Source organism: Notamacropus eugenii, chromosome 3, assembly GCF_028372415.1.
Source record: "Notamacropus eugenii isolate mMacEug1 chromosome 3, mMacEug1.pri_v2, whole genome shotgun sequence".
In the NCBI taxonomy this organism is placed as follows: Eukaryota; Metazoa; Chordata; class Mammalia; order Diprotodontia; family Macropodidae; genus Notamacropus; species Notamacropus eugenii.
Window position 1 is genome coordinate 62,238,773 of NC_092874.1, and position 15,769 is coordinate 62,254,541.

The window sequence follows — 15,769 nt, forward strand, 5'->3', positions numbered from 1 at the left end:
CTAAAGAGATTCCTTTGCAAATCCTGCATCATTGTTGACTGAGAATAACATTTTTAGTTCTAGCAATTCAATTGTATTCATTTGTGAACTTTAAAAGCAAATATATTTTTCTCCCATATTTTCAAAGAATCATGATGGAATTTTCCCATGGACGATGATATGATAGGAAATATGACGCTTCTCTTGCCATCATGGCTTTCCTGCATGACAAGTGTAATGCTGTGAAAATAGTGAAATTCCTTCCCCTCCCTCCAATATTGGTACAAACGAAAGTGTTTATTTCTGTGCCCTATATGATAACTTATCTTAATTCTAACAAATAAAAATCACTCAACAAAATGTAACAATTGTCCCCAGAGTCATAGCAATCCACTTCTGTCAAAATGCTTTCTCATTGTGCTTACTTTCTGAAAATAGGGATTGATTTCTCCAAAGTCTATTTGTTCGTATTTTTCAGAAAAGAAACTTTTCATCCAAGTTTTCTCAAATGACCAATAAACATTCTTAATTAGTTCATGGCTCAGAATTTTCTAACTCATGGACTGAGTCTGTACCAGATGACCTATTTTTTTTTTAAATTTGATTCTTCTTGCTAGATGAAAGTCTCAAGGTTATGCATTGTTTATTTCATTCTTTTCCAACTGAATTTGTAATCAGTTGTTTCCCCCTTCCAAAAAAACCTATTCTAAATAAAAAGTTTAATTTCTGAATATTTGGAACAAGAATGAGCAATGGAACAAGAATTCTCATTTTAAATAAATTTGTTGATGTTTTCAAATAGTATTTTCTTTAACGCTGTGCTCAGTTGTTGCTCTTTTCAACACAAAGAAAGCAAATTTCATAGCAAGGGCTTGTGTTTTATTGATTTACCAAAGATCTCTGATGAAGTCTCCACACAATGAAGGGCTAACACAGGCTGGAAAGTTAAAATATGAGCCTTGATTTACTGACCATATATTAAGGTCTGATTAGAAAAAAATCTGTGGATAATGTGTATACTTTGTGTGTTCATGTGTGTGAAAGAGAGAAGAAGCCCAGAGAGGGAGTGAGCTATAGGCAGATAGTATGACTTATCTCTGTTAGGAGATTTATGAATGGGGAGTGGAGAGATAACTCTGGACCATTCTCTCCAGTGACAATAAATATTATAAAAAATCAGCCATCACAGAATTATTTATTACTAGTCTCTTGACAACAGTGTTGGTTACAGTGGATGTAGCACTGCTGTGTGTGAACATATGTATATCTATACATAGGGATCATCTGCCTTTGCTAAAATTTTAGTACCCTATTGCTTTAAAGTAAAATGAATTAGACTTAAAATGCAGGAAAATAGAGCCTTCTGAAAAGTTTGTACCTCTTCAATACTGTGAAAATAAACAAAAATAATTCTGAATTAAACATATTCCAGGATTATTGCCTCTGTGTTATCCTTTTGTTTTGTAATTTTGGAGAAAGCTCTCTCTCTCTCTCTCTCTCTCTCTCTCTCTCTCTCTCTCTCTCTCTCTCTCTCTCTCTCTCTCTCTCTCTCATTTAAATAAGGAAATACTGGCTCATTAAACAATTTGGCTGCTAAATATCTGTCTCCACCTGATCAGCCTGCGATACAACCGGCTCCAAACGGGATGGACCCCGGGTGTCTGAAGCCATCCCCACCCCCACCCCAGGACCGCCTCCCTCCGGCTCTGCCAGCTTTGCGGTGGGGTCTCGGGGCCAGTCCTGCGCTGGCTCGCTTTCACTCGGACCTGGCGCTTCGCTGGGACTGCCTGGGCTTCTTGGCCCCGCCACGGCGCAGGCTGCGGAGCGTGGCTGGGCAGCCACCAGCTTTGGCTCTCTTCCCAGCTCCTGCGGTAGCTCCCAGCGCGGAGCCAGCCCAGGAGCGAGAGCCTAAGCGCGCGGAGCAGGAAATCCTCGCAGCCAGCCGGGAGACCTTTCCTGCAGCTCGCCTTCGTTTTCTTTGGGAGAGTGGGGGTGAGAAGGTCAGGGGAGGGGGGACCAGGACAGGCCCTTAAATCGCTGTGGCGAGAACCTCTAGTCTGCTCTTTGCGTGCCTGCTGGGACTAACTGCGTGAACCCTTCCTAGCTTGTCTCAGGCTGCCAAGGATGCCCATCAATAGAACTCCCGGACCCCGATTTTCCCTGCTTTGCAGTCTCCTCTCTGGAATCTCATCTTAACCCGGGCCATCTCAGGACTGCAGTGCCCTCCCCTTCCTGACAAGGGCTCAACCAGAGGCGGGGGATGTGGAGGCCCCAGTTGGGGACTGGCGGCTGGAAAGCCGATAATCACAGCGCACTCACACCATGCACACATGGACACTCCAGTACAACAGGGGTGGTGGGTACGACTGGGGCTTCTGCTCTTTCCTCTGCCTGAACCTCCAAGTCCTTTCCAGTAAGCGAATAAAAACGTGGCTTGTTTTCCCTCTTAACCAGAGGGTTGTCACTGGGGAGACTGAGGTAAGCTAGGCTGGGTAAAGAAAGACTGCTATGGAGCTGGTCGGGGTTGGGTTTTCTTGCTTGCTTCTAAACTTAAAAGTTACCTCCCGGGTGCTCTCTCTGCGCTTTCCACCGAGGAAACGGATTTCAAAGGCCAAACTAGCCCTGCCTTTTGATTGCGGTAACTGCAGAGGGAGAGAAAGGGACCGGTCTGCTCCCGGACCAAAACAAGCTGGCCTTGGTACCTGTCCTTGGGTGCCCCTCTAGATTAAAACGCTGCTTCCTCTTTGGAAAACTTCTGGCCCGAGTCAGAGAGACAGAGGAGACGGCCAGGCTGGCCCCAATCTGGCTGACCCGCACCCCTGGGCCCCCCAACTCATAACCCAGGGAAAGAGAAAACTAGACCCTCTTTACCACCAGGTTTCCCCCCAGCCCGGCCTGAACCATTGACTATGTCGGTGGCTACCCTGGTGCCAGATTTTGTTAGAGAGTGGTTGGGATGGGTTCGCCCCAAAACGAATTCAGAGGGAGCTGGGAGAGGATTGGGAGAGTGTTCCCACGGCAACGGTAACCTGATCTGGAGAGGTCCGGAAGATTGAGGTGGGCAGGAGGGAGAATGGCAAAGGAAACTGAGGCAGCTGGAGCTGCTCTTAACAAATGGGACCCGGTCCTGGCAGCGTGCCAGTCGCCTTTCTCACCTTTGCTACTTCACGAAGACTAGCTCAGAGACCACTCTACCTCCTGTCTCGTCCTTCCAGGCTTCTTCCTCTCACTACTGAAGACTGTCTCTCCCTTCCCTTCAGATGAAAGTGGGAAAGCCCACAGTCCAGGTCACTTTAGAAACAAACTTGGAGGAGTAGGCGTGAAGAGAGGGAGCATTACCCATAATCTGTAGAAAAGAGTCCTGGAGTGACCCTGAGATGGACCTCCTACCCTCCCCCACAAGAGATGGGGGAGGAGGGCAGAGAGGAGAGAAGTGACTAAGTGAAAGAAGAGGAGAGGAGAGGAAATTCCTCGGAATAGCACCGGTACCTGACCTGGTGTTTTGTTGTTTTTTTTTTCCGTTTCCTGCTGATTTCTTAAGCTCCAATCTAGTTGGTTTTCCCCCAAGAACAGTAGAGTTTGGAGAGAAGGGTAATTCCTCCCAAGAGCCGATAGCTTTCCACAGCACACTCAGAAACACACATTTATTCTTTTTTAAAAAATATTTTTAAAAGTTTGCTTAATGGAACTTCCAAGCCTCCGTTTTAGACTGCATGGTGACATATCTTTATGTCACATGTAATCAAAAAGGAAGGAAAGACAGAAGGAAGGAGGAAGGAAAAGAAAAGAAAAAACTAACTTGCTGGGATACTGCGGCTTTAGTCCCTGCATTGACCTGCAGCGGACCCGGGCCAGTTGTTGTCTCCAGCAAAAACACTCCTGAAACTTCAGCCACCTCTACCTCCCATTCTTACAGGCAGTGAACTACTGAAGAAGGTAATATACTGAAAAATGTAAAGTGGAAAAGGGAATTACTAGGTAACTGGAAGAGGGACCATCTCGGGATTTCCCATCTGGAAGTTTAATGGGAGAAGATGTCTTCCTGAGAAGTGGTTAGTAATTAACACACTTCCACTTTCAAGGTTTTCTCTGTCTCTGTCTCTCTGTCTCTGTCTCTCTCTGTCTCTCCTCTCTTTCTCTCCTTTCCTTTTCTTCCTCCTTTCTTTTCTTAAAAAAAAATGTATTCAGCTTGAAGAAAAACGATGCATCGCTATTCCAACCCTAACGATTGACTGGAAGTCTGCGGGTAGCCAATTATTGTGATTATCTAAATCGATGTCTGCGCATCCGCGAACCAGGCTCTACAGGTAGTGATGGTGTAGTGCATGAAAAAAAAATTTGTTTCGGCTTCTGAGCAATATAAATGTTCCTGGAGAACAGCTCAGTGTAAAGGTTGTGTGCAGACACGTAAAAAGAGAAATACTGAAAAGGCTGCAGACTGGGCTGTAAGCCAGTGGGAAAAGGAAAAAAGGGAAGGTTCCCAGGAAAACCCGTTCCACCTTAAAATTCTTTCCCTTTAAGAGGAGGTTGAGCAGAAAATGGCTGCAGATGCGCCTTTTACCTGTAGGGGGAGGTGCTGCCTCGCGATTCCGACTCAGCCAGCTAAGCTTGCGTGTTAATTGCTAAGCACGCTTCTGGAGCCGGGCTCTGTCTCTAGCAATCTCCCTAGAGGGGGGCGGGGAAGAAGGGGGAGGGAAGAGGCCATGCAGCACTTAAATAAGAAATCCAAGTCTTCCCTTGTTTTGTAGCTGCACGGTGCCTCCGTGAGGAGTTTGGGGGAGGGGATTTAAATCATTTTGCTGAGGGAGAAAATATGGGGAGTTGCCTTTTCCCCACCCCCATCTCTACCCTAGCCTCCTTCTGCCCGCCACCATTCCCCTACCCAGCCTGGATCGCGTTTCCCAGCCTCTTTGTTCACGTTATTAGGAGCTGCTGGGTATGGGTTTACCTGGGAAAAGATGTTCCTTTGCCACATCCAGAGGGGGTACCACTGCCTTTTCTCACCCTCTCCCTCCTCCCCTCTCAGTTTTTGTCTTTCCTTTCTGCTCTGGATTTTGCCAGCTCCTAAGACCCTTCTCCAGAAGGTTTTGTTTTCGGTTTGGGGTTTGGGGATTTTTTTTTTTTTTGCTTGGTTTAGGGGTTTTGTTTTGAAGTCTCTCGTGGTCTGGGAAACAGGTCCTTTCTCCGCCCTTCCCTGCCGTCCCCTTTCAAAGCTCGACCCAGAGGCAGAGGTAGAAAGAAAGATTCTGGAAAGACTTGGGGAAGGGGGAGGGGAAGAGGGAAGCTCGGATGCCTAGTCTACCACTGCTCTTACTCCCAGGCGCTGTTAAGGGCTGCCGATCTCTTGGCATATCCTGCAGGACCAGCCTTCTAGGGAGGAATTCCACCCAAGGGGATGCCTGGAACCTTCCCGCTTAAGGCCCCAACCGCTGGAAAAAGATGATATCCCTTGGGAAGGTGCTTCTCGAAGAGAGGGCAACCAGAAGACTGAAACCTTAGAACCGGCCCCCGAGAAGTCACACAAACATGAACCTCACCTCTAGCTCTTAGCCGCCAAACCCAAAGCCCGCGGATCCCTGCAGCATCCCTCGGGAGACGTCAGAAATGAAGGAGCTATGTGACTGACACCTGGTTCTCAGAGCGGCCAGGACCATGACCTCCTGAAGCCGGGAAAAGGGAGGAATGTTTCAGGGACCGTGGAAACTGACTACCAAATAGTGCCATGTGTCTGTCCCTCTACCTCTTCCACCCCCAGCCTCGAATTGGAATCCCAAGGACTCTTCGCAATTGTTTTGTTTTTCTTAATTACAGTTCCAATTTCTATTATACTTAATTTCTTAAGTTCTCTGAAGGGGTCTTGGAGTTAAGTAGAAGAAAAAGGGGAGGGGAAAGAAAGGGAGGGGGGAGAGAAATCAAGGCATTGATAAACTGAAATAGCAAGTCTCTTCGCGGTTCGAAGGAAGGATGACAACTGGACCAGTTGAATAAACAGGTATCAAAAGTTGTTGTAGACTTCGTGCAGAAATACACACAGAAATACAAATCCCCCAGAAGAGTTAATAAATACAGTAGAGTCCTAGAGACATCACCTAAATTACGTCTGTCCCTGGCACTAACTGCATAAAAAGTCACGTCGTCGTCCCTCTCTCTCGTCTCCTCCTCCCCACCCTCCACTCCCTCACACCCCGGGACACCGCACACACAATCTCGCACGCGCGCGTTTTCGTTGCACGCCGCGGTGGTTCAAGGTGAAGGAGGCCATACAACGCTCGACCTCAGCCAGTAAAGGCATCTAAAGACATGAGAAAGGCAGGGAAAACGTTGCCAAGTCTAGGTCCGAGGCGCTGCGTAGCGGTCCAGCGCAGTCCCGGCTTCTCTGGTCCCTTGGCACAACCCAGTTGGTTACCAACGAGTCGGACGTGAACAGCTCAACTGTTTTCCTCCCCCAATCCCTTCAGCAGTGCAGCCCACCAGAGGGTTTAGCAGCCAGCTCCACATTTCAGTCTGAGCTGCTCCGGCTCCTCGCCAAATTCCGCGCTCATTTCCTAGAGGCAAGGGGAACATTCCCAGAGTTGCGTGTTTTAGGCTCGGGAAACCCCTGGCAGTTCGGATTTGGGAACAAGTTGGCGGAATGCAAAGTCCCACAAGGCACCAGTAATGTCACTGCAGGTTGAATTCCGGCTCAGTATCATTTCAGTTTTAATTAATCTTTTAAAACTGTGCTGTCAGGTCGCTTACAGAAAATTAATCAAACCTGAATCTTTGCTTCAGAGCAAGAATTTCGATCGAAGTCCTTTAAAAAGTACTTGACTTTGCAAAGTCATGTCTCTAACAGTTCCCTTCCCCCCCGTTAGCAAAGGAAATATTAGAGGACTCAAAACATGTTTGTTTGGTCCTTAAAATGTAACTGCTGCCTATTCCTGATCTATCTATCCTGTCTTCCAGCAAAATATAACGAGATAAATTGACTTCCTCCGTTAATTCGAAATATAATTACATTGAATGATCTTTGTTTAAGAGCTCAGATAAACTAAGATAATCTTAATTTTAATGCGACATGACCCCTATTTTTCCTTGTGAATAATGAGAATAAAGCAGCCATTAATTAATACCGAGATATCTCCATATGAAGATGATATCTAGTTGCACTGAGACGCTGAAACATCAGTTGTATTAGTAATTGATACTGTGTAATTGAACATGGAGATAGTCGTCTATTTTTAACCTGAAAGCTCAGAGTTTATTTGGTGATTACTGAACACCTAATAATTGATTTTTGTTCCTACAACTGTATAAATAATTCCTATGGCTCTGACTTCCCATGCAACAACAGTAGCTTCTCATTAAAACCTAAATACGAGGAAAGGACCCTATTATATCGTGCAACAAACTCTCTTCCCCTATTTATAACTCATTCATTGTAGTAAGGTATCTTCCTTCCTGTGACACTCACTATCCCTTGCATTTATCTACTTAAAGGAAAAGACTAAAGGTGAAGACATTCTTTGAAACAAAATTATCTCTGGCTAAGGAAAATTATAGTAATTTTTTATTCATCTTACTTTAAGTTTAAGGATTTTCTTATTTTTAAGCTCTTGGAGTCCCACTGAAGAGTCAAATATTCTTTACTTGAAGTTGCCATATCTTTGTGCTCTTATCTAACACACAACCTGCATTATCCCATACTCTCTATTTTGTTAAAAAATAGATTTTGCTCAGACACATTCCATTTTCCACCAAGAATTCAAGATCAATATTCAGTTTCCTGTCACATTTGCATGTTAACACAACTTTTCTGCATTAAAAAGAAACAAATTTAAAAAAACCCTTTCTTCCCCTTCCCCCAAGAAACAGAAAAATCTTGGAAATCAAAGAAGGGAGTTGGATCATATCATTTAAGGAGCCTAATTATATTCTGAGAGTATATTTCAGAAGCAAACTGCACAATTACAATATGATTATATATTGTAAAGTTGTTTTTTTCAAAATACTGCTGTTATTTATAATGAAGGGGGGGATGGGAAGGGCTGTCTCCACACATTTCCTTAACAGAGCATCTCCTCAATACAATGAAATGTTTTGTCCTATACAGTTGTTCTTAGGAACCCTTCCTATTTGTGCACTTTATTTTTTTTTTTAATCTTCGTTGCTATTGCTAAGATGTTAAAGCTATTCCTGCTTTAGGGTTCACATTTTCTCTTCTCAATACAATTAAAAGGTTCAGTCAGTGTATGAAGGAGTCATTCTTTCTCCTCCTAGATTTGATATTTTCCCACTATAATTTAGACAGAAATGGGATTAAAACAGGATCTAGAGTTCTAATCTTGGTTGATGTTTTGGTGTATTCACGGTAATGAGTCCTATTCCCTGGGGTCACGAAGCCCCCAAATGTCAATCAAGCAAACTGATTCAGAAATGCCATTGTTCGACTCCCACGTCACTCGCCTTCCTCTCATTTTACTTAACAATACGGGAGTTCTCTGATCAGTCATTCGGAATATGGGCATTATCTAGGGAAAATTCACAAAGTGTCTTGATCTTCCATTGGAAGATACTGTTAAGGGGTTTCCGCCAAACAGACAGTTCGTGTTTATATTTCTGCCTTAAGACTGTAGAACAGCTCCAGAGGAAAAAAGAAAAGAAAAGAAAAAAGCCATCCCCAATGAATCACTCTTGAAAGAAAATCACAACATAATTCTGTCAAAAATGAGCCTAGATAAGTGTTCGTTAAATTTCTATTTTAGTCTCAAACTAGCTCTGAAGAGGACCCTATAATTTAGTATCATAGGAATGATAGGACCAGGTCTACTGGCAACCTCTCACTCTTGGTCCCATTTCACCCTACTTAGTAACAATGTGTCTGGTCCATTTTAGTTAAGAAGGAGTTTACATAGAGAATGAAAAGGGGAAGAAGAGAAAAAAACTCTCCCCAAAAGTTCTACTAGCTCGTTCATATCTCGGTCAAATTTTTTTTTTCTGCTCCTATTCATTCGCTGTCCTTACTTCACCTCTGCCTCAGTTCCAGCTCCTGGACAATTCCCACAGCTAAAGTCATCGTATACTGCTTGCCTGGCACAGCTCAAATTAATGCTGGAGAGTGAGAGTGTGGGGGATTTTGAGACCCTATTCGTAGTTCAAGAAAGGTTCCCAGTGCGGGGGACCCGGGTTTCTGCAAGGATTTCCCTTCAGACGTGCAGTTGTCCAGGTGACAGGATTTCGCAGGAAGAGGCCACAAGCGGCCTCCGAAGACTTCTCTCTACCTGGTGGGCTGTAGGAAGACACAAATCAAAAGTCACGTTAGGGGTTCACATCAGAGTTCAGCCAAAGGAGCCACAATCACTCAAATGACACTGCCTCTGTCTCCTTGACAAGGTATAGTGAACCAATAGAAACGTACGTCCCCAGCTCATACATTTTCACGCTTGGAGCTGATGGGACAGAGGAGCCAAGTTATTTATTTTGTGTTTTGAAGGTGCTTCTATTTCTGACAAAAATCAAGGAGCATCTTTTAAGCAAAAGACTCAAAAGTTGAAACATTCTGAGATCAACCGACAGATCTCTCTTCCTTGGGCCTGTCTCACACTCCTGCTCGCTGGAGCCCTCTACTATCTCCTTCCTGAGGCCTCCAACGGGTTCAGGGGTTGCCTGGAAAATCCCACTTGGGAAGGGAGACCCTAGGCATGGAAGCGGCGGAGCAGCCCGGCCTCTTCCTCCCTCCGGCTGCGGGAAAGTCCACCCTAGCTAACTAGGGGAGGTCGGCAGCTTAGCTTGGCAGGAGAAGCAGCAGCTCGGAGCCTGCCTGCGGCCGACTTAACACATCAGCAGCTTGCTAGGGGGAGATGCTTTTCCCTTTTTCAGGAAGCGGGGAAATACCAGCTACGAGCAGCAGTGCTGGGACGACCGCAGTGGCTGCTGCTACCGCCCCCAGGCAGCCGCGGTCTCTGGCCCCAGGCCCAAGGAGGTCATCCCACTTCCCGCCCAGCGGAGTCCGGCCTCTTCACCCCTACTCTGAACAGACGAGGGTGGGGGTGGGAGGGAAACAGAGCAGCGTGGGACAAGGTGGACTGGTGAACAAATTCCTGAAGGCAGCCCATTCCTACAAGCGCTTAGATCTAGTCTTCCTTCTGGGACAAGCTACAAAAGGCCTGGGTCCAGGGTGCGAAAAGCAAACCAAAGTCCTCATCTCAACCCCACCTCTCCCGACTGCTGCCTTGATTTCATTAGGCCTCCGGGTAGTCTCTGGCCTGTGCTACTTCCTCAGCCCTGAGGGGGCCTTCCGCAAGGCCACTTCCATTGTCTCCTTCTAGATCATTCTTCCTTCCTGACCATTCTTCCTTCCGTGGCTTGCTTCCGCACCCCCCCGGGCTGAAGGTCCATGCCAAGTTCTAACATTCTCCTCCTGAGCACTTCAGCTCCTCTCCCCCCTCCCTTCCCTCTTCTACTCCAACTCCTAGTGCCCTACTTCTCCTCAGTGGCCAAGGCTGGCTAGGATGCAGCCGAGGAAATGAAATTGTTTGGGGGATAACTGTGGAAGCCAGGGGCCTTTGGCCCAGTCGAGTTTTGTTTTGGGGCTAAGTTTGGGCTTTTTTTAGGAGAGAGGCTTATTAGTATGGTTGGGGGGTTTTCTTGGGGAGGGGGGATTAATCTTGAGGCTCCATGTTAAGTGCAAACTTGTATTTCCCTTCACAAGAATGGCCAAATTTTCTCGCTTATTTGCAGTTTTCCAAAGTCCTACATACAGATCAGTGAACCTTAAGCGCCCCTTTCAGGCCCTTATTGTGGAGGTTTGTCAGGGTCCTTCCACTGTGATCGCAATGACAGGTGAATCCAGCAGCTCTAAGGAGAGCCTAGCCTGGCCCTTGGACCCAACAACAGAGGAGAAGCTCTGGAGACCCCCTGGAAAGCAGCCAAAAGTAACAGATTCCCCCCAATCCAGAAGGCTTACACAGCTGAATTTCCACCCTGCAGTTTCCCATGCCAGGGCCCAGATTCCAAAACATATTCCCCCTGTTTGGTCAAGTTCTGTTTCCCTGGGAGCCAAGCAGGTACTCTGTTCCCCTGAGATGCCTTTTATTCACTAGTTCCCACTGTGAAGGAGATAGGGAATTCTTCATCTTTTGGATCTATCCCTGCCCCCCATATATGCAGATATATGCCCATCTTTGGCTTCATTAGGATTGTCAGTGGAGGCCCATTAGAGTCTTCATCCTCCTTCTTTTCATAGTCGTGCTGTTTTTTTTTTTTATGGAAAAGAAACTGAGGCTTGAGGGAAGGGTAAGGGAGCAAAGAGATTCCAGTTTAATTTATCTACCCCTGCATTATCCAGATTCTCTCTTCTCCCACATAGAAGGAGAAATCTGATCTCAGATCCTCCTGCTCCTCTCAGAGCAATCTCTTGGGTGCAACTTTTTGGTTCTTCATCCTCCACCACTTACCTTAGTGCAGAGATGAGTTTCAACCTCAGCTAAAGGAAAGATGACTTTAGTATACCCTGGGAGACATAGAGGAATCTCAAGTCCTTGGCTTTACTCTCTACTACAGATATATCATTTCACTGGGCGGAGATGAGGGGGGAGAGAGGAGGAATGGAACTGAACTGAACTTCCCTATTCCCAATCCCAACCTCAGGAAACCCAAACCCAAGGCAGCATAAGTGAGTCAAAAAGTGTGGCTACTCAAGGCTCCTTCTCTCTAATGGAATTCTTGGAAACCAAGGAGTACAGCATTTGCTTTCCACTTGAGCCAGAAATGTGACCAGTAAACCCGGTTAGAATGAGGCCAGAAAAGGGTAGGAGGCACTGAGGACCAAGAAAGGTTAGCTAGGAAGGGGCCCGGCCTTCTTTGCTTGAAACTGGGGCCTAGTCCCAGGGTCTCCTGGGTCCTGCACATCCCTCTGGATTTAAAGAGTCTCGGGGATCTAACAGGGACCTGCTTTGGAGTTCAGCAGAAGACCTGGTTGGGGGTGGGAAGCGATTTATCTCAGAGGCCCGGAGGGTAGTGGTTTCCCTCTGTTCCCTTCGCTGGTGTGAGCTCAAGGAGTAAAGGAGAAGGGGAGGGAGAAACGAGCTGGCAGAGGGAACGGGAGACTCGCTCAGCACAACAGCAGCTGCTGCAGCAGTCTCGGCCCTTCCTTAGTCACAAGGCAGAGGACCTCTTCCTCCTCATTATAGAAATCCTTTGTATGATGCTGCATTTCTTTTCCAGATTTGCAGCGGCGGCAGCAGCAGCAAGAGGAGGAGGAGGACGAGGAGGAAAAGGAGGAGGAGGAAAAGGAGGAGGAGGAAAAGGAGGAGGCCAATGCAGTTACTGTAGGCAGCCATCAGCAACGTGTAGCAGGCGGCGTACTTGAAGTCCGCAGCTTGGATTTCGGTCCCGGCGTTGTATGCAAACAATCCCCTTACGGGTAACTATGTCAGAGCCCTAAACATACTCCAGGGCCAATGAGGACACTCAGGTCAGTCCCTGGTGAGGTGGAAGCGGCAGCAGAAAATGCCAGAGCTGGCCTGAGAACTCCACAGAGTGTGTATGTATGTTCGCATATGCGTCCTTGTGTACAATCAGTTCAGCCCTGGAGAGTTCCATTTTGAATGTTTCTTTCCTGTCCAGGTTCAAGCATAAACCCATTTTTAAAGTTGTACCACGGAGAATTAACCCGATGCTGCGTCCTCTTCAACCCTCCCTCCCTCCCACCCCGAACTTTAATGAAAAGGAAGTTTGTGCAAAGCAACAACCTCTGAGTCAAAAACAAAGACGTGCCCAGTGACATGGAGAGGAGTCTCCAAAAATGTAGCCCTCTCTGATTTTAGAGGAAAGCTCCTAGTGGGATCAACCTATAATTGTGGTTGATATTTAATCCTCCTTAGTACAAAGGCTCATCTTTTTACTGTGCTGAAGCGCTATTGAGATGCGACTAACCTTTAGGGTTATATCCCAAACTGGGAGCGTAGAGCTTAAAAGCTGATTGTTCGGCCCTCTTCTAACCTGAACAAAAAGGATCTGCAGAAAATCGCATTTCTTTCCTCGCAACAAAGCATTCCTAATCACTTCAGCTTGTGGGCGAATTTTTATTCCCGTGTCCACTCAGGGTATTGAAATCGATCGCTGCAATATTTAATATATTACACTCTCAGGGTCGTCTCTCTTGTAAGACCGAATTCTTTCTACCCCATACCCTCACTGAAGTCAGTGCTTTACACCCTTCCCCCTCCTTCTGGCCCTATCTGTTTATCTACCCTATTCTAACGCCTTCAGTTTGCAATTGGGCATCTCTAACTTTCATTTATTCTACTCCTTCTGGCCCAGAAGATAGTAAGTAAAGGCATTCTCAGAAGTGAAAAACCAGGGGCTCAGGAGATCTGAAGTAGTGGAAGGAAAACAACTTCCAAGGTAGCCACAAATATCCCAATTAAAGAACTGCCCACCAAAAGTTTAGCTTTAATAGAATGAAGGAGGTGGGGGGTAGTGAACTGTTGAGTGAGGAGAACCTTAAGCTTCCAACATAACTTTCAGTTTTTATTTCCTTTTCCTATTGACCTGTCTCATAACCTTGTAATCCACAGTGGGGTGTTTTCTTTCTATCCTTTTTCTTCTTTTATCCCCACAGGTTTGTGGCCAGGATGCTTTCTGTGGTTGATGGTTCAGATATTCATGTTACGTAATTAAAATTTTTTGGTCCTTTAAAAAAAAGCGCCTTAATTGAAGTCTAGAAAGACACTGGAAGTAATTTTATGTAATGAAAATGAGTTTCCATTAAAAATACATATGCATGTATATAATCTGCTTCTAATATATACATATGCATATATACTATTTGTATGAGCAAACAGGAAAGAAGATAAATGGAAAACAAAACCAGACATTTTGTAGGGTGCTCTTGTATCCTCATGAGCTGCTTTGTACATGGAGTTAAAAGTTAAGTAAAGCTTGTGGATATGGGCTGTAGTTTAAAAAAAAAAATATTTTAATGGGCCCTGTATTACATACTGGCATTTTACATGTACAGTCTCATCTCAGTGCATAGCTATATACTTTGTATATCCTGAAATACTAAGATGAGAATGTAGTATGGGCATTATATTCAATTTCATTGGTTTCAATGAGACTTTGCCTATCTAGATTTACATTGTAATGGCTTATCTTTTTCTGAGGTGTTGCGTAGGGAGAATTTTACACATTGACATGCTATTTGCCAGCATCCTGTAGAGTAGGAACCATGTTAATGGAAAAGCCATAATGACTCCATTCATATTATAGCAAGTTGCAGGGACTTAACACAATGTTTATGGAAGATTTCATGCTTCCTTTTTTTCCTTTGTAATGATTTGTTTTTAACCTTAAGAGAAATCAAAATTTAAAAATCAGTGTTATAATGGACACTAAGTATTTGGTTCCAAACAGGAAAAGTTAGGAAACTGATGATGATGAAAATGATTAGGATTATTCCAAACCATCTCTAAATCATTCCATTGTTTCGAGATACTCTATGTAGTATGCATGTTATATAGAGTATGTTATGAAGGATCTGTTGGTGTTCATAAACCCTAGCAATACCTAGGTACAAAGGGCAAGATTATTGAGAACCTGGTGGTCTCTTTGACACTGTCTTTCCTGTCTTGAAAGTCTCAGATCTTAAGGTAGTTAGGGTAAACATCTTCCCAAATACAACAATTATCTTACATTGAAACCTACATACTGATCATTGTTTTATAGAAAGATATAATGAAACAATTTCCTCAAAAACAGGTATGTAGTCAGTTTTCTAAAGAAGACGGCCACAGTTTTGTATTCCTTAATTCCATGTTTTATTTGCTCTTTAAAATTTACTGCAAATGAAAAATGTGGAAAAGACAAAAAAATTCAAGTAATGATTCTCTTTCTCTGAAAATTACCACAATAGTAGAAAAACAAAACATTTAGAAATGAACCAAGCCTATTTATTGAAAATAAAAAGATAACTTGTCCATATACATCTATATATAAATACACACGTGTATATAAATACATATATATGTATATAAATATACAGATGTATATGTATGTATATATAACAACATTGGTATTACAGATGCTTCATTTTTAATCCTTTATCATATCTGAGCAAAGTCACTTAAAAATTCTTTGATTGCTAACAGAGAAAAATCAAAACTGGCTTTCTAAAGACTCATTTACCACATGTTGATGTTTAACACTTAGAATAAAATTAAAAACATCTCTTTTCATCTGGCACTCACTATGTTTAGTGAGAGTGCTGCAGACTCTGTGCTTATGTAGTTGAGTTTTCTTAGGTCATCAGATTCAATCTGATGTTCATAAGCTATCCTGAATAAGCCTGCACATGCAGCCTCTGAGGCCCTACCTATGAAGTCACAGCCACTGGTGCTATCACAGAGAAGCTGTATCATGATTTTTTTTCCTCCCAGGTTCAGCTTGATATAGAAGGGACTGTTCTGAAGCACTGCCTTCTTCAAAGGGGGCCTTGATGAATGAATAACATCTAAGTGAAATATCATCCTTTCCACCTCTGGAAAAATACTAATAAATATTGGCATTTCCACAAGAAGTCTTCACAAGGGTGCAAGGGTTAGGGAGGGGGAGGAGAAGAAGACTTAGAGAAGAAAGGGAAGAATGAGGCAGATAGAGAAAAGGGGAAAAAGATAAACATGTTAACTCAAAACCTGGGACTTTGCAGCTTTAGCTTTGTGGATGTTTCCCTGAAAACACACACCCTCCCCCTCCCCACTGCTCCTCCCCATGCTTACCTATCCGTGGATCTCTCTATTTTTCATTTAAA